Source organism: Epinephelus fuscoguttatus, linkage group LG20 (genome assembly GCF_011397635.1).
Source record: "Epinephelus fuscoguttatus linkage group LG20, E.fuscoguttatus.final_Chr_v1".
Taxonomy (NCBI): domain Eukaryota; kingdom Metazoa; phylum Chordata; class Actinopteri; order Perciformes; family Serranidae; genus Epinephelus; species Epinephelus fuscoguttatus.
In genome coordinates, this window is record NC_064771.1 from 29,100,508 (window position 1) to 29,128,267 (window position 27,760).

Here is a 27,760-nt window from a genome sequence, read left to right on the forward strand (position 1 = left end):
AGACTGAGCTGCCCAAGAACCTTGGTTTGTTGAAACGGGCTTGTCCGTCTGGGCCTTGTAGAAATATGGCCGTGCAACATGGCAATCTCCATAGACGAGGACCTGCTCCCTATGTTGATATAAACATCTTATTCTTAGGTAACAAAAACACAGTAATTCTTATTCTCAGCTGATTACACACTAAAGAAAACATACTTATCATATTCTATTCCATATCTGCCGATATATCCCCCTAAGTCCTACACACTTAATCTTTAACTAGACACAGATGATACGCATGAGCCCTTTTCTTGAACACAACACACATCATACAGAACATAATGCCTGTAAAGCACACTATTGTGTATGAAGGCCATTCCTTACCCTCTGTATGGAGCCTTTGTGCCATACAAGGCTGCAATTCGTTGCATTGTTTTTCATAGAGCTCCTCCAGTGAAGTAGCAACAGGTCATAGACTATTTCTTATTCCTCTCCTTCAGTGAACAGTCAACTTAACCTGCTGGTGGTAACAGCTGCTGGGAGAACAGTGACAATGTATGCAGTGATGGATGCACTAATGATCCATTTCTTGTCCTGCGCTGAAGTTTTTTAATATTAATGTTGACCAGTGTGTATTTTCCTTTATCTTTTATTTGATTGTGAAAGGAATTAAGCTGACCCTACCAACCTGATACACTACCTGCTCTAAAGTACTAAGTTGAAAACGGTTTCCTTTCCTGCAGACCTGCTACACCCCCTGGTGGTGTTTTGAAACATTGCTCTGATTGGTGATGCATGCTGCCCCATACCAAAGCAGAATTAAGTCCTTTCCCTGAGTCAAGTTAAGTCAAATGTAGCTCCAAATCACACGAGGCTTTTACAGTTTCTACGGCATATAACACTCTATCCTGAGGCACTCAAATTGAAGAAGGAAAAACTTCTGCATGCATGTCAACAGTAGACACAGTACTGAGGTTACGAATCCAGAGTACCGTGACAAAACCAAAACCTCTGGACATTTATGAATAACCATGAAAAGGCAGTGAAATGCTTCTTTTTCCATAATCATTAATTTCACTGTTTAGGTCCATTTCCTTACACCAGTAGTTCCCAGCTCTGTTTGCCCTATGACCCTTCAAATGAAGCATTAGCTGAGGGCAATTCAGCCAGTGATTTTCAGATTTTAATTTAAGTATTTAACAAGAAAAAGCAACAATCATAGAAAGGTCAGGAAACTTTTTTTTGTGTGTGTAGCAGGTGTTTGGCCATCGTTCATTCACCACCTTGTAATTTGTTGAATATGTCTGAATCCTACAAGGGGGTCCTGCCCGACCAAACTGGGAACCATTCTTTGACATGGTGGTGTTAATGTTGGTTCAAAGCCTTCTCAACTCTGCCAGGAACAGCATTCTGGTGGAAAGAGATTGTTTTTTTTTTCTTTTCTTTTTTTTTTGCCAGAAACATTTATATTTAATATTTAGACAGTGAAACACAAAACAAAACAAAACAACAAACCCCCCAAAACAAACAAACAAAATCTTTAAAAGTGTCCAGAAATTACAGTGTGTAATTTCTGTAAATTATTAACTATAAAGTCCAGAAAAAAGACCCATCTGCCAGCAAAAAAAAAAAAAAAAAAAAAAAAAAAAATTTAGAAATGAATATATAGGTAATTCTGGATTCATGCAAAAATAAGTAACCTCCTAACTAACTAAAAAAAACCCAAATAAATGTTTTTTTTTAAGTCTTTTTTTTTTCTTTTTTAAGTTTTTAAACATTAAACGTGAACAGTAACATTTCATCAAAGAAAATAAATAAATAAAATTAAATTAGATTAAATAAGTAATTTAAATAATGATAACAATAAAAGTAGGCTAGATAGATAGATAGGTAGATAGAAAATGCAACAGATGCAAAAATAAATAAATACATATTTTTTTGGACAATCTTTTTTATTGAATTTTTAAACATTAAACGTGAACAGTAACATTTCAACAAAGAAATTAAGTATAAAACCCCCAACCCCACGCTGCAATGTCAAGTGCTCAATGTGGGAAAACAGTACTGCGCATGCCCAACGCCAGGTGCGGCTGATTGCCTCGTTCTATGTCGTCATTGGCTGACCGTTGGAAAGACGTTAGAATTTCTTTTAAGGAAGAGTTTAACCGCGGTCACCATGAACTATGTGTCTTATCTTCTGCACCATGGACATGAAAGTCTGTCTGTTGAAGAAACACCTGGGATTAAACACCTGGATGTCTACCTGCCGCGGGTCATCGTTAAAAACTGCTGTTAAAAAAAAAAAAGTTAATGTTGAGTGAGTCGTCAGGACAAAATGGCGGACCGCTAGTTTGTCAGGGAAGCCGTTATTTTGCTTGCCGTTATTTGAAGAGGATGATATCTGTTAAAGAAAGACTTTAAGGAGCTCAGGCATCTTTATGAGAGGATTTCAAAACATGGAGGCAGAAGAAGGACGCGAAAACAAAATGGACAGCTCCTTAAGGAGGACAGGTAGGTGCCCACTGGGATTATCGCCTGTGTTAAACTGTGTGGGAAAATAGTTCTAACTGTAAAATGGTGTAATTTGCTGTTTTTCACGCAAAGCAGTTGTTAGCCCACTTTATTCCAGAAAGTAATTCCACAGAGTAACGCATTATATAAAGTACACCAAGTAACATATTCAGTAAAGAGGGGAAATAAACCATTGAGTTCAAACGTCAAAAATAAGATAGCTAATGCTGTGCTAACTGGATGCTAACAAAATGTCGGCTAATGTGTATCCAGCAAAATGAAAAACATGGCTTACCTTTATATGTGACGGTATACTACATAACCTAAACTACATTTGGTGTTTTGAGTCTTATTCCTGGAGTGGTGTTTTGTGTTAATTCAGCAGTTATTTATTTTTAACTTTTTATTTAGTGTTCAATTGTTTTGTCCAGTTAACAGAACATTCCCTGACATAGGACCTCTGAACAAAATTTATCAAAAAAACAAAAAACAATGAGGTAAATAATATACTTAGGTATATGATAATGAGAATAAATGTATAATATTTATATTATAGCCTATAATATTTACCCCAGAGCAGGTCCAGCAACAGAGGAACACAACCATGCCATTGAGTGATATTCCATTATAGTACAATCTTTTACAACAACCCATTCTTTTCAATTAGATCCCCAAATATCGTGTAACCCCAGTCCACCTTTGTGTATAAGTGTCCATTTTCAGTTGCAGACTTGCTGTCATTCGTTAAATCATTTTGAGTCCCTGCATCCACTGGTTTATTGTTGGTGGGTTTGCGTCTTTCCAGTTCATCGTTATCATTTCCTTGGCTATCAGTAATAGTATGCACAGTATACACCTCTTATCTGTGTTATGTCTATCTTTAAACTCCTAACAGAAATTTCAGCAGTTCTCTTTGACACTTAAAGGAACAGTGTGTAAGGTTTGGTGAGATTTAGTGGCATCTAGGGTCAACCAGCTGGAACCTCTCCAATTACAATTCCCTACGTGTTCATTGTTGAGGAGGTTTTTTACCAAGAGATGAACTATCTGCATAGTTTTCTTCCTTTCCAAAACAAACCTGCAAACAGACCTGATGATTAAAACTGGTAAAATACTGACTAAAGCAGTTTCAGTGTTTCTTCTATGCTGTCTGGCACGTTGCAGATAGGCTGCTAGCCCCGCATCTGCTTGCGTCTGCTAACCTTTTTTGTCTGATAATTTGATGTGTGCTCATTTTGTTCTGATCCCAGCATTTGGGAGGCTTTTACCATGAGTTGCATTGTCCACAGAGGTCTCCTCCTCTACAAAACAAACAGATCTGGTGATTTAAACCAGTAAAAACACTGAATAAAGCAGTTTCACATTACGATCAGTGTTTCTTCAGCACAGTTTGGCATGTCAGAGACGGGCCACTTGCATAGCGCCTGGGGAGGGGCTGCGAACTTCGGTGGGTAACGTGAAAACATGAATGGCCCTATCTAGAGCATGTCAGAGACGGGCCACTTGCATAGCGCCTGGGGAGGGGCTGCGAACTTCGGTGGGTAACGTGAAAACATGAATGGCCCTATCTAGAGCCAGTGTTTGGTTTGTCTGTTCTGGGCGATTCATATTTTCAGGTGATTATTTGTTAATGAAAACATACCTCCATATTTCCTCCATGGGGTGGGTGGGCTCAGCCGTAGGAGCTTGGACATCTGGAGGGAGCTCGGAGTAGAGCCCCTGCTCCTTCATGTCGAAAGGGGTCAGTTGAGGTGGTTCTGGCATCTGGTCAGCATGCCTACTGGGTTAGAAGTGTTCTGGGCACGTCCCACTGGTGGGAGGCCCCGGAGTAGATCCAGGACATGCTGGAGGGATTATATATCTCATCCAGCCAGGTAACACCTTGGGGTCCCACAGGAGGAGCTGGAAAGCGTTGCTGGAGAAAGGGACGTCTGGGGTGCTTTGCTTGGCCTGCTGTCCCTGTGACCCAGCCCCAATAAGCGGATGAAAATGGATGAAAACATACTTATATTAAATTGTATTTCTGCCAATATATCCCCCTAAATCCTACTGAATGAACTTTGAAAGTAAACAGCCAGAGGATGGCACTCTTACCCTTCCAAAATGGCCGGCCTGCTGTTGATGACTACACATTTGCAATCTCAATAGCTCCGCTTGTATGGACAGTAAAACTTCTTCTGTATTGACGCCTCTAAAAACTGGATCTTGCCAGAAAAATACATGAATTTAGCAAGAAGGGCAGAGGTGAGAGTAAACTTTATGTTGTATTAAAATGCGTTAAGGATGATATTCACACAGCAGCTTCAGGTGTCAGTGCTTCAGGTTTATCCAGCAACCCAAGGTCAGACTGCCTCGGGTGACGCAACATTCCTGCATATAAAGAAAGACGATAAAGCGGCCAAATTAAGCTGTATTCAATCCATTTATTAAATCATTAAGTGTCCTCTGATTGTTGTAGTTTATGTGCTCGTACAAATTAAGTTATGAATGTGCAGAATCTCTGTGCAGTGTCTGTTTTACTCCTATTCTGTCTCCCCCTCTTCTTAAAGTGAAGTAACTGTGGATACAGTGAGGCTGTAAGCCCAGAGGCCCAATTTGTTTCCTGCAAGACTGCTGTGTTATGAATTTTAGTTGTACATTTCCTGGCAGGTATTTCTTTGGTTCCAGACTAACTGTAAATTATGTGTTGCTCAAAAAGCTAAAAGATTTGCCTGAGACACCTCTGAGACTTCACACATTACAGCCCCAACCTGCTGACTTATGGGTTCAATTATCTTTTGCAGTCAAAACAGATAAATCCAAGGTGCCAGAATAATAAGTCTTTAAGTATATAAATGGTTCACACAGAAGAAATTCCCATCTATTATCCCCACAACTTGACAAAAATAATTCGATATGTATCTGCAACAGAAAAGCACAGTTAAGGACACCGCTGCTCTTTGTGAAACACATTTATACTCGATAGGTGTCAGTTTCCTTGACTTCTCTGTACCTTAAGGTTACACTTTGCCGTGTAATTTAATGCACATTTACTTTGTTTGAGAAATGGCTGCAGCTCAGGAAATGGCAATATACTCACTACGCTACTGAATACAGATTCAGTATAAATGTTTCTCCTGGAACTGAGTTCATTAATGAGCTCCATCAGCTGAAGACTGATTTAGTATTCAAGTTTCAAATACAGCGGACTATCTTTGTCAATAATTTACACGGGGAGCTCTGTACGAGCCGAGCATATTTGGTCGTTAAAGTTTGATTGACACCTTAGTCCACTTCTACGGAGATCCACCTTGACACAGCATTAATTCATAAAGACAGGAAACACCAGATCAGTCGTTTTTAATTAACCTACTATCTACCTCCACAGGCCATCTTCCCCCAGATACTCAATCAGTGCTTGTACTATTGGACACGTTTCGCTCAGGATTTTAAATTTTCAGCAGTCTCTTGTCAATCAAGGTAGAAGATGGAGAGTGGTTTGTGTCAGTAATGGTTCAGAATTTTAGGAGGACCTTGGCGCCCTAGCAGTTGCCCGCAACACAAACACAGACGAGGAAACCCCACTGCAGAATGTATGTTTTTATGTCGTCATTCATGTAATTTCATGGACTTGTTTGCCATCTCGAACAATTTTCCTCATCATGAACACTTCAGCTCAGCATGGCTTTGTACTCCTTGCTGCAGAGTAGATTATACGCTATTTTTCCAACACTGCTCCTTGGCATAGCTGAGGGAGTGTGACGGTAACTTGTAACTTAAAGGGATAGTGCACCCAAAAATGAAAATTCAGCCATTATCTACTCATCCATATGCTGATGGAGGCCCTGGTGAAGTTTTAGAGTCCTCACATCCCTTGCGGAGATTGGCGGGGGGAGCGGCTAGCACACCTAATGGCAGACAGCGCCCCAGACTAACGTCCAAGAACACAAAATTGAATCCACAGAGTATCTCCATACTGCTCATCCGTAGTGATCCAAGTGTGCTGCAGCACCGACATAAAAAGTTGTTTCGAAAAACGTCATATGAACTCTGTTTTTAGCCTCACTGTAGCCTGTAGCTCTGACTGCTTCTCTGTGCTTATCTCATACATTAAATATAAAATCAGCATTGTGAAGGTTTAGTTGTTTAACCTTGTTTCGTTGATATTGATTTGACTTTCCTTGTTGTTTGGGGTCCCACAGATGCCACTGCTGTGTAGAGCTGCGATGATTGATCAGTTAATGATTAGTTGTCAAATATTACGAATTTGACAATTGATTAACTGTCCAGAGAATTTTTTTGAATGGAAAAAGTCAGAATTCTCTGATTCCAGCTTCTTAAATGTGAATATTTTTTGGTTTCTTTATTCCACTGTGACAATAAACTGAATGTGTGTGGGTTGTGGGCAGAACAAGACATTTGAGGAAGTCAGCCTAGGATTTGGGAAACACTGATCAGTATTTTTCACCATTTTCGGACATTTTATAGATCAAACAACTAATTGATTAATTAAGAAAATAATCAACAGATTAATCAACAATGAAAATAATCGTTAGTTGCAATCTAATGATATATGTAATGTGACTTTGCTGAAACCCGGTGTTTAGTTAAGTATTTAAGTTTAATTTAATGTTTTATATTTCATGTGGACTTTACATGAACAATTATATATTCCTTTTGTTTGCCAAAAAGTCATTTACAGGCAGAGAATGGCAATCTCATATTGGTAGGTTACTTTTGTTTGGGGTGAATCAGAGGTCACAAAGAAAAAAAAACTGTTATAAAACTCCAATAATAGATATTTTTATTGGAGTTTTATTGGTAAATCTGTAATATAGAGTGGTTGTGCTGTGTAGAGGTACTTAATTATATATTTTTTTGTAATTATATTTAACCATGTTAGTTAGTTCATTGGTTAGTGGTAATTTATTTCGGTCCTTGTTAACAATTTTTAAAAGGAATCCACATAATAAAAATAAATAACATCAAGGCATTAAATTACAGGAGACAGGAGACTGAGACCCCCAAAAAAAAAGAGGTGAAAAATGGAGGTCTAAAACATGACATTTGTTTAAAATTATGTTCATGAGAAATCCTTATGAGATTGGAAAATGTCATGTCATATCAAGCTGATAAAACAGTGTTCAGCATGTTTTCTGGGCTGTTGAACAGGACTCTGACAGAACATTAATTAATATGAGTATAGTGACTATATTTTCCCATACAAGTATGATGCAAGTGTTAAATTTTATTAATTCATGTGTATGAGTGAGTGTGTGCTTTTCTGGTATTTGTCCTAGATTTATTATATCCCCTATTGTTAGGCTATTTATTATCCTTTATTGAATGTCTGCATCTGTGAGGGGTGGATGTATTACAGTAACAGTGCATGGGGAGGATGAGCTCAGCCTCATAGATTACAACAAATGACCATGCTCGGTTTAACTAAAGCTCTTCTGCACCGGGATGATCTTTATTCCATTTGCTCGCACAGCAACAAACATGATCCTCTGTGCCAAGCTGTTTGTACAAACCCAGCGTGAGTCTAAATATGACTGCAGTTCAGGCTTCCTGGCAGTAGAGGGCAGTGAGTAATTGCTCATGTGAGGTTGAGGTGTGTTTCATTTTCCCTGTGACAATGGGAGACGCTGTGTATCAAGGAATGGACTCCACTAGTCACCAGTTCTCTGTATACTCTCTGTAAAGGAAGTGATTGCAGAGCTGAGTTTGTTGCATGACTAAAACAAACACATTTGAATGTATAAGATGAGTAGAGTTCAGTAGACCCTGTACAATCAGGTTTACGCCCCAGAATCTTCTATAACATGACATTTTTGTGCAAAAACACCCAAAGACTCTACTTATCAATACATCTGAGCTTTGTTTTAGCTCCAAGACATACTTTTATCCCGTGAATCTTGATCAATATGGACTTTATCTCTGCCTCTTATAATTTGTACTTACAAATGACTATCTCCCCTGCACAAGATGGATTCAATTAGCCTGCCTAGGGCAACTCTTAATTTATTTACTCCACATTGTTCGTTTGTGGTTTCATTGTGCATTGAAAACTCATTTTTAGTCCATATATTCAGAAAAACCTGGTATCAAAATAGTACCCCAAACTACAAGTTAGCAATAAAAATATGTACCTTTTAGGATGAGGGATGTTTGTACTTTGTAACTCGTTTATTAAAAAGGCAAAGTGTGGTTACAGGAAAGAATCAATCTTAGCTCAGAGATTAGTTTTTTACTGTAACAGACACGTAAATTGTGGCTGATGGAATTTCAGGAGCTTCACCATAGACACTGGCTGCCTGCGAGCCTGTGGGCGACAGCAGAAGCAGCTCCACCTGAGAGCTAATGAGAAATGCAGCGGCAGGTATCTGTTTTTAATCACGATTTGATCTACGGATGAAAAGCGACAAAAGATTACCTGAAATAGTTTATTGAACCGTCAGTATTGGATTTACTTCGGTCATGAAGTCGGTAGAAGGGTTTAAATGCGTGTCTAGCATGAATGCACTGTCGGATGGAGCAGAGGTGGTAGGGTGCATTTTATTTGACGTAAAGGATTAAGTGTATCCAAAAAGTTTTTTCGCTGCAGGAAACCACCTCCAGTGATAATGTGGGATGAAATACAAAGGCTTAAAAGTTAATGTGAAATTAAAATGAATGGCTGTGTCATTGAAGTTATGTTCAAGTGCGCCCGTCATTAGAAATGCAGGAGGAGAGTACTTCAAAATCCTCTCTACCACACCGTTTCCCTAATCTCCCTGATTATTGATCAAATTGATTTGTCAAGTATTGATCCCTTTTCCGGCAGCCTTATCAGAGGTAAACTTAAAGTACATCTGCAGATGAGGGGAGATTATTAGAGAGTCTGAGGGTTTACCCTGACAGAATCTCAATGTGAATGTGCTCAGACTTGTCAGAGTGGCCACAAACTGTTGAGAAAGTTTACTGTGAAGTTCTTAATTATAATTTCCATAGACCAGCGTGTGGCTTTTGTCACGACTCGCTGCAGTTTAGGCCTATTCATAGAGGAAAATGGAGAAAAAAATAGAAAGTAAGAAGAGCTTGCTGTACAGGTCAGAGTTGACCAGCAGTTATGAGTATTTTGCAGGTATGAATGCCGTATTGAGAGCTGATACAGCAGAGGCCACAGAGGTTACAGTCAAGTCATAAAGATAGCTCTGAGCTCCTTGAGAAGTTGCAGCAGATGTTTCGCAAGAGGAAAACACTTACGTTTCAACTGAAAGACAACCTGTTGGAGAGGAATACATAGATCAACTGTTGCATCCAGTCCATGCAGTGATCAATCCCACTTGTTACCCCTCAGGCCATTTCCAGTTTTCCCATTGTGCAGGGCCTGAGGGCTGACCAGTTGCACCTTGAATTATACAGAGAGACTTCATGGTGTTTGTGGATGAATGTTACATTGAAGGTGGACAGAAGAATAAACAGAGGAAATGTCTCTTTTTTTGAGTGGAATCAAGGTTGAAGAGACCATTCATACGTGGTGTATGGTTACACTCAAGTCAGTATAAGAAGAGTTTTTACAGGACCTTTCTAAGTATTCCAATAATGTAAGCTTTTGTCAGTAGAAAAATACAAATGTGCATCACTTTCAAACTATCTCAGTGGTCCAGGGTTGGATCAGCACTGCATTTGCTGTCTGTGAAAGTGTTTTTTTCCGATACTACCAAGTCCATAATTCTCAAATTCTGCACATACTGTTGCTTTAATGTGTTAAAGGAATACTTCAACTCGCAAATTACCATCTGTATATCAATTACTCACCCTGTGTTACGCTGAATTTGTGAAGAAAACTCCGGTGAACAAAGAATCCAATTCAATTTACAAACTTGAGGAGAGTAATCCAAGTCTTATTTATCCAGTCGTATGCTTAGTACTTCCCAAACACATGCAGTTTAACTAAAGCCTTATATTTGAAACTAAACAAAGTGAAACTTATCCATGCTCTCTTCAAAGCCAGAGTGGGGTTGCTGGTCCAACACTGTCTTGATTGGTAGTTTGTTTGTGTTATTGTATGACTTTGATGAATCAGAACTAACCCTTTAAAACACCAAAGTCACAAACTAACTGATCGTGGCAGCGGTAGACCAGCAGCTTGCATGTTCAGGGAGGTAAAATTACTGCTTTTGTCAGTTAAATCTAACTTTGAAAGGAGCATCGATAAGTTTCACTCTCAGTTTAGTTTTGAAACACCAAAGCCCAGTTCAGACTGAAGATTCACGACGAGATGTGTTGAAACAGGCAACTACTTGTAATGTGCCGTTCTGCAACATTCTAAAAACATGCCAGTTCACACCAATGCAACTAGATGAGACTGTGTATCATCTCTATGCAACAACTCTCTGTACTTCTGTTCTAATTTGCAGCTTTTCAGGTTTATTTTGTGGCTGAATATAATTTGTAGCTTCTTAAAATATGAATGAGGATAGTGATAGTGAGATACTGGCTACAGTTGTATTTGTAGTAGTCGTGGCTTAAGTCGAGCTCAGACCGGCCAGTTCACACCGCTACAACTTGTCTATGCAACGTTCTAAAACAGTTTCATCGTTGTGAATCATTGGTCTGAACTGGGCTAAAGGTTTAAGCAAAAAAGAATGTGTTTGGGAGGTACTGAGCATATGACAAAATAAATAAGACTTGGATTAGCCTATACTGCATGATTTGTAAAAGAGTTTTTGGATTCTTCGTTCACATACAAGGAAAAAAAAACAACTTTTCTTTACGTATTCAACACAGGGTGAGTAACAGATACGATAAATGGCCATTTGGGGGTAAATTAATCCTTTACTACTGCCCTTGTGTACATTCATCCATATGCTGATAATGTGATCATTATCATTTTAAGCCAAAGTATTCCTTCAGATATGATCATACACAGGGCAAAGTGGAAGGGACAAGCTTATACATGTGGGTAAAATGTGATTTGGCCATTACTGGGAACACTGCTCTGTTGGTTCTGGTGTAGATGGTTTGAACACAAAAAATTGGGGGTATAAAAAAAATACAGTATTTCAGAGCTGGGGGTAAACAAGTCAGAAAGCAGCTGGAGACCTTTAAACTTGGACACAGAATCTGAGAACTAAGTGTTTCTCTATTTAATGAAGAAAAGAAAAAACAGAATGAAAGAATAGTTTTACACATAATGAATTAATAAAAATACCAGAGGAATAACAAGAGGACTCAAGCTGTTACCCTCTGATATTTTTCTTCATCAAAAATCAAACGCGTTCAAGCTGTTTTTTACAGATAGATGAATGTGGACACCAAATAGAATTAAAAGTATTGTGGCTGTTTATGACCATATCTGAATGTGTGAAAACAGTGTATGAATACATTCAAATGTATGACTTTGAAAATGTTTTCATCAAATTAAGTCAAATGTTTGAATGTGTAGATTTTAAGTTTTGAATCCACAAGAAGATCCAGAGCTGTACATGACATTTTGGGAATACATGAAAAGATTCGCACCAATATTTTCCAGTGTCTGAGTGCATTAAGAATTGCCCATAGATAAAGGGTCTTTTGGCTGTCTCCGGACTTCAACTAATTCTTTAACAGTCAAAGTATGCACGCAGCCATCCAGCATTTATCACAACTGTTGCATTTAAAGAATGATTAGATAGTGATAAGTCATTGTGTCCCTGGGTCTGGGTGCGGCTCGGAGCAGGCACGGAAGAAGAGGGATAGGATGTGAACTTAACTTAAACTTTAAACTTACTATTTGGTGACCCTCTTCCTTTTGATTTGAATCTTGTGATATTTCTCACTGACAGACTATTCCACATTGGGGTGAGATCTGTACTGGGCTTGTATGGAAGTTCCCCTAGCAACATGATGATGACATTTCAGTGTGTCTCTTGCACATGGTAACGCTTCGCTCACGCAGTCTTCTTCTGACTCAGTTCTGACTGTACAGCAGAGTCTAGTACATCATAAACAGGTTCTCTCTGACTGTCCTCTGGACCGTGCCTCAGACCTGCACAGCTGCCATTTGGTGTCTGTACAACCATCAATTTCCACTTGCTCCACTCCAGCCAGTGCATGCATGCATGCACACACACACACACACACACACACACACACACACACACACACACACACACACACACACACCTGCCAGCCTGCAGTGCCAGGATGTCTATCGTCCCTCATGCCCTCAGTCAGATTGCCCTTGCCTGCACCACTCTGCACCCACAGTGTCAGTCTTGGCTGACAGCAGGCCTGCATTAGCCAGCTAACATTTCCTGGCCTCTGTTTGCTCAGCACGGGCAGAGCTGTTGGCTGTACGCTGCGCTGATACTCACCTCTTAGCATCAGAGCAGCTTACAAATGCAGTCATTAAGATGACAAATTTTATTGGTTTGTGAACTGGCGTTTCCGCCAAAGCTTCTGCTTGGTTACACATGTGTGGAAATAAGCCTGATTTGTAGTTGTACGTCGTTATGGGGTTACTGTGTAGTCTTAGACCCTACACATGTAGCTACACAAAGCTACAGCTGCTCCTGAGATACTACATGGGGACCGCAAGGTCTGTAATTGGCTGTTTGTGTTTTACCCATCGCGTTCCTGATGGCTCTAGTCTCTCTGGCTGATAGTCTCTAATGAGACAAGGGAAAATAACTTATGTAATGTGGATGTTACTTCAGTTCTGTATGTAGCTGGGCCATATAATTAAAGCCCAGCCTGACCATGTACAAAATATTGGTTTAATGTGGCACTGGTGCTGTCATTGGGTGCAGTCTGATGCTCAGATAAATCCAAAGCTATGCTGTTGGTGTCTTGAGAGGATTCCTTTAGCATTAAAGGGACAGTTCACCCCAAAATCACAAATACTTTTTTTTCTTCTCTTACCTGTAGTGCAGTTTATCATTCGTTTATCACTTGGGTTAGCTGCAGGCTAGGCCTCACGTGTTTCCGTTACAGCACTGTCCCCTGCTCTCACCTGCTCCTCTCTCATCTGACTGAGCTGCCACCTCTGATTCTTTAAGCATATCCCTCTGGACAATGAATTGCGGTTAAAGCTAGCAAGCTACTTAACTATCTAACCACAGTCAGCTAGTTAGCTGTAGTGTTTGCTGATCACTCCCGCTGACGATGGTCAGCAGGAAAAGTCGGACATGAGGCGTTGGTGGCTTAGTGGTAGAGGGGGCGCCCCATGTACAAGGCTGTTGCTGCAGCGGCTTGGGTTCGACTCCAGCCTGTGGCCCTTTGCTCCATGTCACTCCCTCTCTCTCTCTCTCCCCCTTCACGCTTGTCTGTCCTGTCAAATAAAGGCTAAAAATGCCCAAGGGAAAAAAAAAAAGAAAAGTAGGACATATCGCCACTGCTTTCAAATATTTTATACACATTAGCTATACCCAGTCAGACGCTCGTGCTTGTAACAGCGCAAGATTTGAACATTTATGGCGTCCTCCTCGGCTGACCTGTAGTGTTAGCTAGCTCAGTGGTGCGAGATGAGCTAGCAGTAGAGGCATGCTCCCTTCTGTGCAGTGATACAGTTAGCGGGTGTTGTTTGGTAGAGAGAATATACAGTAGTTCCTGCATGAAACTGTAACCAGGTCATGACTCCTGGAAAGAGACATTACTGTTGAGCTTTTCAAATGTACTTTTTTGGCGCTTTGAGCACCTCAAGCTGAGTGCCATCTAGTTCCATTATATTGAAGAGAAGGCAGACATCTCCACAGCCAATATCTCCAACGCTTGGCAACTCACACCAAAACAATCTAGACTGATAAATAGCACTACAGGTAAGAAGTTGGGGGACTTGCAGTTTAAAGAAGCAGGAGGGCCCACAGTATCCATAGTCAAGCTCCAGAGCTTTGTGTCAAAACATTTAAACTCTCAAGCTGAGATAACCCCGGTGACGACATCATGGTTATTTTCAAGACTTTAGAAAGCTTCCCTTAGAGCCACAGAAGACACTATACAGCTGTTTTCACAGGCTGATCAGTACCTAATGTGACACATAAACTGATCTCAACGTGTAAAACCAATGGAGCGGCCCTCGAACAAAATCTGCTTTCATCATCATTTAGACCTAATCTATCATGTTATTTTCAAAGCAATGCAAACAAGTACTTGTGAAGTGCAAATGTGTTGGAAATAGATAGTAGCTGAGAGGGTTGCTATGGCTACTGTATACAAATGACCCTCTGCAGCATATAGTGTTTATGTGGTGAGTCAAACAAAGCGACACACTCCTCCCTCTTGATTGTTTGTGTGCTTTTTGTACTTGATACTAGTGTGGTCACAACATTGATTCCATTAGGTTAATCAGTGCATTCCATATCTACATAATGCCTATATCTCACTCTCTCCTCATTACCATTGGATCATTACTTCCTCTAATACCATGTACCTTCCAGCTGCTCTTTGTCAGCGGTAATTAGGTGATGATCTGTAGCAAAAGATATTAAGATGAATTCTAAGGGCAATTGGTGGTATCATAGAATGAGAAGTCCTTCCTCCAATGCCCTGATTAAGCTGTAAAATGGCTGCAGGGCACTTTGGGAAGATGGGACAGAGAATCTATTTTCAAATGCCAAAAACAGTTCACCAGCACTTGCCATTTTGTGCATAGAGAATATTGCTGCTGCAGTCTATTGCTTTATGGAGGTATATTGAAATCTCTTTCCACCTACTCCCCTCACGTCGTTGAATATTTATCCAATCTCTCCTCCGCCATACCGTTATAGTTAGATGAGATATTTATGATCTCCACAACAAAATGGATGTATTTATCCGTTCTGTAACTCCACATTCACTGACTGCCAGTGGAGGCATGTAAACACATTTCTTTCTTGGGTGAAAAGTCAGACAATTTTAAAGTCCTTGCTTAAAGGTGAGAAATGCACCAGTCGCCTTGACACCGTTTTGGAATTTTACATTAACATATTTTCAGCTTTTGTAATCACAGTTAGCCTTAATACCAGATATTAAGTAAGACTGTAGAGAAAGAGTGTCACCTTGACAGGCAAAGGCCATGTCTTTAAAGGGTGATAACTACATTCTTTTTTCCATTACTGACCCAGTCTTGATCTCCAAGCATTGAGCTATTTTCTCCATGGCAACACAGATGAGGATCGACCCGTAGACACTCCTGTACACCCACATGTGTTAATAGTGCCAAGTGGGTATGATGGAGAGAATTTAAGTTCATTGCCAATAGAAAGAAAAAAAAATATCTATATATGTGTGTTGTGTGTGTGTGTGTGTGTGTGTGTGTGTGTGTGTGTGTGCACATATAGGCCATCATCATATCTCCTGAGTATAGGGTCAAGCAAAAGCTTTAATAATGGTTTCTAAATAGTTTAATAATTTATGTTAATTTGTGCTTTATGCATTGTATTCCTTAGGGTATGTGTGTTGGTTCTTAGAAACGGGCTGGGGTGTGACCTCAAACACACACACACACACACACACACACACACACACACACACACATTTTATATATATATATATATATATATATATATATATATATATATATATATATATATATCTCAATCAATCAATCAATTTTATTTATAAAGCCCAATATCACAAATCACAATTTGCCTCACAGGGCTTTACAGCATACGACATCCCTCTGTCCTTATGACCCTCGCAGCGGATAAAGAAAAACTCCCCAAAAAAACCCCTTTAACGGGGGAAAAAAAACGGTAGAAACCTCAGGAAGAGCAACTGAGGAGGGATCCCTCTTCCAGGACGGACAGACGTGCAATAGATGTCGTACAGAACAGATCAGCATAACAAATTAACAGTAATGAGAGAGAGAGAGAGAGAGAGAGAGAGAGAGAGAGAGAGAGAGAGATATATGCAGGTAATGACAGTAGCTTACAACAACATTGTTGAAAGTACTGTGGTACAGTATGTTGAAAGTATGTATTAATATCTGGCAGTATACATGTGTGACAATAGTCATATGTGTATAATAACAGTAGAAGTATGACTAATGACTAATGATGGCAGCAGCAGCAGGAGGCATCTGGCAGGACCACAGCAGCAACACAACCACACACGTCACGCTGTCCAGGTACCTTTGCGATATGAGTTAATCTGAGAGACAGTGGAGCACAAAGGCTCCGGAGAAGAAGCTGAGTTAGTGACATCCAGAATGGCCAAGTTAGGAAGATGCAGTAATAGAATACGAGAGAGAGAAGGAGAGAAGGTGCCCGGTGTATTATAGGGGGTCCTCCGGCAGACTAGGCCTAAGTCAGCCTAACTAGGGGCTGGTACAGGGCAAGCCTGAGCCAGCCCTAACTATAAGCTTTATCAAAGAGGAAAGTCTTAAGTCTAGTCTTAAATGTGGAGACGGTGTCTGCCTCCCGGACCGTAACAGGAAGATGATTCCACAGGAGAGGAGCCTGATAGCTGAAGGCTCTGGCTCCTGATCTACTTTTGGAGACTTTAGGGACCACGAGTAACCCTGCGTTCTCAGAGCGCAGTGTTCTGGTGGGATAATATGACACTATGAGCTCTCTAAGATATGACGGAGCTTGACCATTTAGAGCTTTATAAGTTAACCGTAGGATTTTAAATTCAATTCTGGATTTTACAGGGAGCCAGTGCAGAGAAGCTAAAACAGGAGAAATATGATCACGTTTCTTAGTTCCTGTTAGTACACGTGCTGCTGCATTCTGAATTAGCTGGAGAGTTTTTAAGAACTTACAAGAGCTACCTGATAATAGAGAGTTACAGTAATCCAGCCTAGAGGTAACAAAAGCGTGGACCAATTTTTCTGCATCTTTTCGGGTCAGGATAGGCCTAATTTTCGCAATACTACGCAGATGAAAAAATGCAGTCCGTGAGGTTTGTTTTAAATGAGAATTAAAAGACAAATCTTGATCAAATATCACTCTGAGGTTTCTTACGGTAGTGCTAGAGGCCAGAGCAATGCCATCTAGAGAAACTATGTCATCAGATAAAGAGTCTCTGAGTTGTTTGGGGCCAAGTACAATAACTTCAGTTTTGTCTGAATTTAACATCAGGAAATTGGTGCTCATCCAAGTTTTTATGTCTTTAAGGCAGTTATGGAGTTTAGTTAATTGATTTAGTTTCTTCTGGCTTCATCGATAAATACAACTGAGTATCATCCGCATAACAGTGGAAATTTATAGAGTGATTTCTAATGATGTTACCTAAAGGAAGCATATATAGAGTAAATAGGATTGGTCCGAGCACAGAACCTTGCGGAACTCCAAAACAAACTTTGGTACGTGAGGATGATTCATTATGAAAGTCAACAAACTGAAAACGATCAGATGAATAAGATTTAAACCAGCTCAGTGCAGAACCTTTTAGGCCAATTAAGTCTTCCAGTCTCAGCAGTAGAATTTGATGGTCAATAGTGTCAAACGCTGCACTAAGATCTAATAAAACAAGTACAGAGACAAGTCCTTTGTCTGAAGCAATGAGAAAGTAATTTGTAATTTTAACTAGTGCTGTCTCAGTACTATGGTGCACTCTAAATCCTGACTGAAATTCCTCAAATAAATTATTATCATGGAGAAAATCACACAGCTGGTCTGCGACTACTTTCTCAAGGATCTTTGACATAAAGGGAAGATTAGATATTGGTCTATAGTTGGCTAACACCTCTGGATCCAGGGTGGGCTTTTATAGTAGAGGTTTAATTACAGCTACCTTAAAAGACTGTGGTACATAGCCTGTTAATGAGGATATATTGATCATATCTAATATATGAGTGTTAACTAAATACATACATATATATATATATATATGTATATATATATATATATATATATATATATATATATATATACATATATATATATACATATATATATATATATATACATACATACATATATATAGCTGTCAGCAAGTAGCCTAGCTTGTTATTAGCGATGGTCATTTAGCTCACTATAAATTTTCAGCTCCTTGGTGATTTCGCTTCAGCCAGCTGCCACTGTATTAAGGTTTGTGGGGTGAATTAAGAAGGTAGCATGTAGAAAATTTCTCATTTGAACTTCATAACTCAGCCACTCTTTGTCCATTGTAGCACTTTCAAAGCTAATGACAGGAATAAATAGAAACACGGCATCTGATGAAAGTGGCTACACATCCAAAATGTTTTCATATTGGTACAGTTTTAATTTCCTTGAGAGACTAACTCTGCCATGTCTCATCGTCACCTGAAAACACATGAACTTTGGTAAACAAACAGCATCCACCTCTATCTTTCCTTACCATCTCAACTGACATTTGATCTCCTCCATGTTGCTGGTGCTTGGCTCAGCAGTACACTGCACACGCCTGTCAGACACTAGTGCAGGGCTCGACGCTTACCTTTTCTCCAAGTAGCACTGTGCTACCATGCTGAAAAATTTAGTAGCACACAACATTTTTTAGTAGCACAATGAAAATTCAGCAGTTTTCATAAAGGGGACATTTTCAAACAAATAAAGTACTTTATTTAGCCTAATCCTAAACCTGTAGAATTTAGTTTTTAATGTTACGACTGGCTCTTCGCCATTACAAAAAATGGAAACACACACAATGCAAATGTGTGTAAGAATATTAAGAATATTTATTAAATGTAAATATAAGTATACAGCAAATGATATGAGTTCATAAATTAAAAACAAACAAACAAAAAACCTTCGTAAGTCCATTTAAATGCCAAGAATGTCCGTTGTCCAGCAGTCTGCATAATCTGGCCACCTGGCCCGCTTGGAGCTAAGCCATCGTTCTACAGCTGGACTTGGATCATAACTCTTCAGCAGAGGCCCCTCCAGGCTGATCCGCATCAGGTCTTCACACCGACAGGCTGTTTCTGGTCGAATTTTTTTCGCAATTCTGGGCCGAAAACCCCCTCTCACCACATTGGGCTACAGAGATGGGCAGCACCAAAAAAAAAAGCAGTCCCTTACTGTCTCCTGATCTGTGGAATCATTATTGCTGAATCACTTATAGTATGCATTAGAGGAAACGGGGAAGTTTATTCTAATAGTCACCAAAAGAATATCCTTGGGAATCGTGTCAGCAGTATATCATCTGGTTTCTTTTTCAGTCACAGCCCACAGAATCCCAATCATGATTTATCCTGTTTTTTTTGTTGAATAGCAGGGCATCACAGCTGTCTCAATTCTCTGATGTCTACTTTTGTAAAAGAGCTGGAGCTCGCAAATATGGATTGTGAAGCTACAGATCACGGGAAGTAAGAAGCCTTTTGGAATATGCTGTGCATATTTTAAAATTCAGTGGGACTCCCCTTAAAGTGCAAGACAGCGATAACTCTAACTTATCACGGAGAGGAGTAGTAATGTAAGAGAATAGCAACTCTGGCAGGAGAGATCAAAGAGAATAATTTTACAAAGAAATATTATGGGTCTCTGTGGGGAAATTGGGTAATTCTACCAACATATTTAAGGGGACTCAGTAGAGGAAAAAGCTGTTTAAAAATGTGCATAGATGTGATAAATTTGAATACCATTACCATAAACAATTAAATGAGAATATTCCAATTATTGAGTTATGTAAACAGTTTCATTTCATGGTAAGAGTCACTTTACTCAAACATAAAATTATTTTTGTCTAACTCCAAGTGCTGTTGATCCAGACTGTTTTTAGTCAGAGGTGCTTTTGTTAAGAAACTGACCATTTTTACTCACGAAATGTACAGTCAGATTTGGCTGTAAAAGGCAGTGCACTTTGAAGGAGCTCTCAAAGAATCTCTGGGGCAACAAGGATTCTGTTGTGAACTAAAGTGCCACTGACACAGCAGCGCAGGTTAGTTATATGTGCTTCTCCAGAGAATAAACACATAACACTATTTATTTCTTTTTTTAATTAACAACCTGCACTCAGTGCTCGTACAGAAAAATACAGGAACACACCAATACATTTGTAATTGATTTATTAGTAATTAACATTATTATTAATGCTCTAAATATTTCTTCTATCTCCTAGGTCATTTCATATGTCGTTGTTATTGCCTGATATTATTTATTTTTTTCTCTAATGTTTCTTAAAGGAACACTTACCTTTATGGAATTTTTATGCTTTTCTTTGTTTAGGTTAAAATGCTATTAATAAGCTGATGGCACACTAAAATGTTAGTGAGTTCCACCAGAGACTAAAAACTCATAATTATACCATTCTCATATGGTTCTAAGAAAACTCTGACCAATCATTGCATTCATTGCATTGGCCGAGCGTCCTGTCTGTCTTCCCCACGTGGAGGCCTCCGACTGACGTAACCGCTCGCGCAACATCCTCGCCATCTTGTTTTTTGGAGCCAGAAGTGACCATTTTTGGGCGAGAGCATTTAACTGTGGAGGAGCGAGGGGTGGATCTGATTAAGAACCCAAGGACACCATCAATTTAGCAGCAGACTTTTGTAATATCAGTAATATAAAGTAGAAGTGAAATAAATAACATTGGGCGTTTATTTTATATGACTGAGTGTCACAACTAAATTTGTTGTATCCCTATGCAATGACAACAAAGGCTTAGATTATAGATTGTGGATATATAAAAAGCATGCAGTACATCAGGAACACATTCTCAGCCCAGATGACTGACGTAAAAACATAATTCAAGCTATATCGCTGAGTTTTATTTTATAACAGGCAATTTTCTAATGTTGGTTGAGAGTGCAGTCAGAAAGGGGAAAGACAGGGATATCATGTACTGACGTTGAGTTATAACAGACCTGTCATTCTAGGTGTCATTCTTTTCCGCAAATTCTGATTTAATACTCAACTCTTTTGGTTTTATCATGTATTATGTCAGTCCAAGCATGTGAATGTAGTGTATGCATTAGAGTAGGATGTGGCCAAAAACATGAGACAAATCACATCTTGTATTGATTGAGTAAGGGGACAGTGCGTTTTATTTTTCAACACAGGACGATCCAGTATTAATGTTAAACAGCACGGGTGGCAACCTGTTCCTCTCTGTATGTAGGTGATGGAAACTGTGCCACTGTTTATAGAAACAATCCATTTTTTTCGGGTTGCATGTTCAATACTGAAGCCACAGATTTAGCTTAGTGCGATTGTTAGTAACGTTATAGATTTGGGCAGCGCAACAGGTACCAGAGCTCTGCAGGAACATTTTAGAACATGCTAATTTAATGCTAGTTAATTATTTTTTTTAAAAACAAAGCAGTATTTGTTAGCCACCAAGATAGCCACTGGGACTAACTGCAGACACTCAATGGGACCAATTAGTTTACAACTACTTAACGTCATTTGTTTGCCCTGTATACTCAATTTCTCGTACTATTTTTCCCCTTGTGTTGCTTAATGTATAGCTCAGGTACATTCAAAACTGTGTAGCGTATAATTAACGACGACTATATTGTTTTTAACATATGGTATCGATAGGAGTATCAATACTCTTGACAACCTTACAATGCATATCTCTTTCGTGAGTGATGTCACTCTCTTTCGCAAATATCTAAGTACAGCATGAGAAGTGTATTCAGGTAGTGACACAATAATATGAACACCTGCAGAGTCTAATGTAATAAATAAGGTCTGAAGTAAATACTACCTTTGTGAGGCTCACAGTGCTCATTTTCTGTCGAGAACACGCCAGAGAGGTGTTGACTGAGCCGTATGGTAATTTATGAGACTCTATTTTCTGGTGGCTTTCTATTAGATTGCATTATATTGTACAGGTGTTTGTGTCATTGTGTCCATCCCGTGTACATTATGAAATAATATGCAGGTATGAAGGCACAGCCTGTGAGGTATTATTATTAGTGTCAAAATGTGATTTTAGGCTTGATAATGTAACGTTCATCTTTCCCCAGCTAAGACTGTGTCGTTTAATTCAGAACTCCTCAGATATTTCAGTCTGCAGTTGTATGTCTGTGTGTGTGTGCGTCTGTGAGTGACTGAGTCATCAGCAGTCATATGTTAAACATGAATGCGCACAACAAGACCACCTTTGCTTACACCTCCTGTTCGACATTACTATGCAGACAAGTGAAGGGGCTGAGCTTTGCTTGGTTCCTGCTGGAGGATGATGCTGGAAGATGCATCACATTTGTGTTTGCCATTCACCCACACCTCTCCTCTCTTTGTGGAACTCACTATACAGAGCCACTGTGACAAGTGCATGACTCCCACATGAATTATGGATCATCCCAAGGGGCAAACACTGGGCCAAAAAGCTGTTAGGCCCCGCGGCCCTCTATGTGTGACATCCCTCACTCCATACAAATTCACTTCCAGTCAAAACTGACAATGGGTTGTCCTTCATGATCCAAAGTTAAGGTCGCAGTCTTCATGGTATGTTAGCATTCAGGCCAAATGGTGCATAAAATTGGGAGGCTCTGAGTTTGATCAGTTTTTGACGTGCACGCTCAGTTCAAACAGCACCAAAACATCAACATGCAGACTTCTTTTGAAGGAAGAGGTTGGAAAAAAACCTTTGTTTTTTTCTACAGGGATGTAGACTGCAACCAAAAATGTGTAAGTCTGTGAGTTAAGACTTCACGTGAACGCAATGTGAGTGCGTTATGCAAACTGGAATCTCTACCAACAGTCACAAACAGAGTGACAGCTGTCTAAGACAAAGCCGTCTAACCAGGAAATTAACTTTTTAAATGTGAACATCTACCAGCCTCTGACAGATAAATGTACAAATTCCACTCAGTAGTAAATCATTTTGTGCCTGAAATCTACCAGCCACTTTCATATGTTACCAGCATATGGCTTGTGGCTGGTACTAATTTCCCACTCTGGTCTGATAACGGGCATTGGCAGGTCCGTGTCATAAACGTCAGGTGTTTGAGATGGTTGTATCGTCACTGTGCTGAGTTTTATGACCTATGATCATCTGGTGACATATTATGTGGCTTCCAGGCGTCTCCTCACTCTCTCTTTGCAGTTCTCATACAACTGGTTACATCCAGTAACTACCATTACCACTTTTATAGTTTTTTTCTATGAAAAGTGACTCAAACCAATTAGTCGACGACTAAAATAGTCAGAGAGGTGACTGCAGATAGAGAGAGGCAGCAGCATCAGCGCTTAAGTCATGGATTTTTCCATGAATTTATTTGATTAACTATTAGGCAAAAAAAAAAAAAAAAGATTTGAATAGTAATAACAAAAGCAAATGGTGGGACCAACTGAGAAAATTGATAACACCAGTTCTACCAGTAGAAAAGTTAGTCTAGAGTTGTGTCTTACCAACTGGAAGAAGTCTCATTTGACTTAATTTTCTCTCACATTTTCTGTACTTTTTGGTGTTTTTTCATTATCTTCACATTAGTCAGTCTGAGCTTCTTAAAATTGGATTGACAGTCATCACTTCCAGCTCCTGGGCTTTGCTAATATTGCACTGCTACTGTATTCATGTTTCTAAGGAGCACTTTAAATTCCCTTGATGCTGCCTTTAGCTGATGCCTAAGCAGTCTCTTTTTATTTTCTGAGAATGTAATAAAGGATACCATTGAAGCGGGTAAATGTTTTCAGCGCGCTCATATGACACCGTGGATCGCGGCTTCTGGCCCTTTCCCAAACCATTACGCTATCACTTTAATGGTTGTGAGGAATTGGCAAATACTGAGAGCAAAATGTGACTCTCTTTCAGCTGCCCCCTCATACACGATGCCAAGCCTCTGCAAGCTGCGCTTTTAGATATACAAGTTTTACACTAACAAGAGTTGACACCTAAACTGGTGGCATTTTCATGCTTTTGCGTTTACTCCATTATATCCACAATGACATGAGTGAATGAGCATAGTATTTGTTTGTAAAAGAAGGAAATGATAGATTAGGAAAGCAGGACGAGGCAGGGGAAGCCTCTGAGCCGTAGCAGTAGGATTAATTCCCTTATTAGTTACTCTCTGCAGTGATGCTACACCATGAAAGTCTAATACCATCTTTTTATGGATTTGACTCAATTTAGATTACCTCCCCCTACATTCAGCAAAGGGATCACAGTGTCTCCTTCTGTTTCTCTTTTCCTTTTTTTTTTAATTCCAGTGGCTTCTCGTCGCTTTGTCAGAGATGATGTAGGAGAAGCGGCGAATAAATTGGAGATTGGCAAAGGAAGACGCTATTAAGAATGAGCCATCCTCTCCCCAAACAGAAACACACACCAACAGAAAAACAATAACACACTGTGCTTGGAAGGATCATTAAGGCAAAGTGAAAAGTTTCCCAACAAGTAAAAGAGAGCGGGTTTTTGCAGTGGATATAGTGATTTTCAAGGTGATTAAAAAGCCATTAGTGGTACGACTCTCACAGGTAATTCACAAGGTAGTCATTCAAAACCCAGTTAGAAACCAGGAAGGGCTCCGACTGAAGAAATGACTGTTATTAGATGAAGATATTATATCAAATTGCCCAAGTGAGAAAGCTCCCCCACAATCTCCTGTCCATGAGCTAAATCGCTGTCATTTGGAAAGATGGGCTTTCATTTCTTCTGGCATTTTCTCATCAAACAGGCGAATCCCGAGAAAAGCTCAACCTTATTTGCCGGGGAATACGAGGAAAGATTGAATAAAAATTACTAAGTTTAATTAAGCCATATGTTGTCCGTCAATGTCCAGGACTTTAACATTAAATAGATAAAGCAGAGCAAACAAGGCCTCAGAGCATTTTAAAGAGAGTAGGCCGCTCTTTTCAAACTGATTTTCCTCCATAAAAACTTTTTCCGTTATCATCTTTTTTGAAGGAATAGACTTTTCTCACACAGCGGAAAAACTATCATCGAACTCTGGGAAGCCATTATTTTGGTGTCATTCAGGGGTGCTTATTGAGTTGTACACAGAGTATGCTTTTCTAATGTATATTTGTACTCTACATTGACCACAAACTCTATTTCAAATTATAATCACGATGTAAATCTATTTCTATTCATGGCTTATTGGCTTCCATCTTTCATCGCAAGCTCCATTATTTTTGAAGATTGCTTCTTGTTATTTGATGATGTGAGTTCAGCAGCCAATCTGGGCACCAAATTCAACCGCGGGATGGGAAGTTGGTCCACAAAAATCAGGTAAAGCACAGTATTCATCTGTAGTTATTTTTGCAATATCGTATCCACATTTCTCTTCTTTATCCGGATAATTTTTCCTTCGACGTCTCCTCCGTGCCTGTGCTTGGAAAATCTCAATTTCTCATTTCTGTCTTCATTGTGCAACCCGTTTCTCTTCATCTGACCTGCTATATGCCAATTGTAGATTTATTACCTCACTTGAAATGAACCAGAATGTGATTTCTGTGCAGGATCTGACTAATTGTTGAGACAAATGAAAGTACTGTATACACACCTTGACAGCCAAGGCCTAATTTAAAACAGCATTTCAGATCAGTCATGCTGTCAGGAAGTTTCATCTGGCTCTCTTGGCCTAATTGGTTGATTTCACAAAGCAATTGGCAAAGTCTATTTTTGATATCTCTGTCAAACCTCCAAGGCAGATCATTGTGTTTCTCTATTTTGTCTTGCCCAGACGGAATGGAGGAGAGAGCTGTTAAAATTCATAAGATGTGCTTTTGTAAAGCATTTCCAGACATCCATCTCAGTAGATTTCAGGGGCTTGAAGGTTTACTCTGCCAAGCTTTAACTCAGCTGCCATCTTTTAACTTTGTCTCATCCTTGTATTGTGGCCAGGTATTCACTCCGGGCATGGATGACTTTTCAACCGGGGCACAGAAGTCGGAAATGTGTTGTACTCTAGAAAAGAGAAATAACATTCAGTTTTCACTTTAAGACTGCCAAATGTTGCTTGCATGTCAGACAAGTGGGGTCTTGCATGGAGCTAAAGGTCATGTAAGGGTGTCTTGCCCATAAAACTTTTTGTCGTACACATCCACTGCAAAAGGAAAAAAACACTAAGGACACACATGTCAAACTTTCCAAACATTTAACCCCTTAACACCCACTTTAATTAGAATCTGCCAAGAGTCATGTCAGTGTATTTTAATGCCAGGAATGTGAAGCCTGAACAATGTTTGTGCCAACTTTCACTGGCTCAGATGGAGCTGTGTGTTGAGACAGTAGAGAAAATAGTTTTCAAGACGAGAGTGCATTAACACATACAGCATACATTTGTTGCTGTAGGGTATTTGGGAAATATGATGATATTGTCTTTGTTTGCATTAAATATATGGACTTAATTTAAAGAAAAACATCAGCACTTTTCGTGCTGTATTTATTCGCAGAGCTTTGTTAGCAGGCTATGCTAACGTTATACGTATAGCCTATGTTGTACAGATTCAGAAAATATGGACTTTGGAAAAACAGCGTGCACTATGATGAGTCCCCTTCAATCAAAAATGTGTTTATGTCTGATCTTGACCATATTGACTTGTATCTGTGCAGAGTTTGCAGCTGCAGTGGTGTTTTCACATTCCTCTACAGAGGGGGGGCGGTGTTTGTTAACGTTCCTTAAATCTGAGATTCAGATTAGCTACGTCACTTACACGAAAGACAATTGCTGTCTAATACAGGAAACGCATATTGACGAGGGGAACAGGCTTTGACGCAACACCGCCAAAAACACCTGAAGACTTGTGAGTCAGAGGGCAGAGTTAGCATTAGCATAGTGAAAGTTTGGACAGCAAACATGGCAGAGGGTGCTTTTTTTGTGTGATGTAACTGGACCTTGGACTTTCCATCAACTAACTACCAAAAACTACATCACAGCAGATATTGTATGTTTCACAACCATTAACATTATGTCAGACACTGCCAGTTAGCTAACAAGCTGACGAAAAACACAAGCAAGTCAAAGGTGCTAACCATGCTTACCGTTCAGATACCCCTGCTTGTCCCTGATTTTGGTGCACAGCAGACTCCTCATTTGTGTCTGGATCTGACTGAGGCTTAAACATGTTTGGCTGAATCTCTCCAATGTTTCCTTTTAAGGTAACACCAGCCATTTTGATGCACATTGATCTGTTACAGGTAAACCTAGCAAGAGCAACACTGGAGAAAGTGGAAAGCGAAATGTACCGCAAGCAGCGGTGGTGGGCAGGACCAGAATTTCTTGATGAGAGAGAGATATAGTAGCTTTGCCTCTGGCCCCTTTTCAGCGTTTTTTATTTTAAGATATAATATTGGAAAACCATGTTAAACAAAATATTAGCATAGGTATACTTAGAATTTTTCTGTGTTGGGACTTTGGCAAAGTCTTAGCAAAGCTAGCTGCCTTTTAATCTGTGCGCATCGATGTGTTTAGGTAGGTCTCTTTCGAGTTCAGTATATTGTTTTGCTGGAAATGGTGAGTAAAACAAAAACCCATAGTCATAATGGACAC

At 39.6% G+C, this 27,760-nt stretch overlaps 1 protein-coding gene and 1 long non-coding RNA gene across 3 annotated transcripts in view; one reads left to right on the plus strand and one right to left on the minus strand.

The window, feature by feature from the left end:
• rpl38 (ribosomal protein L38) overlaps positions 1 to 27,760 on the minus strand; it is a 1,062,689-nt gene that overhangs the window by 4,910 nt on the left and 1,030,019 nt on the right. The window lies entirely within an intron of this gene.
• The window catches only part of LOC125880574 (uncharacterized), a 159,339-nt gene continuing 133,751 nt past the window's right edge, over positions 2,173 to 27,760 (plus strand). The window contains exon 1 of the long non-coding RNA XR_007448088.1: positions 2,173 to 2,490. This is a non-coding gene — a long non-coding RNA (uncharacterized LOC125880574). The remainder of the gene's footprint in view (positions 2,491 to 27,760) is intronic.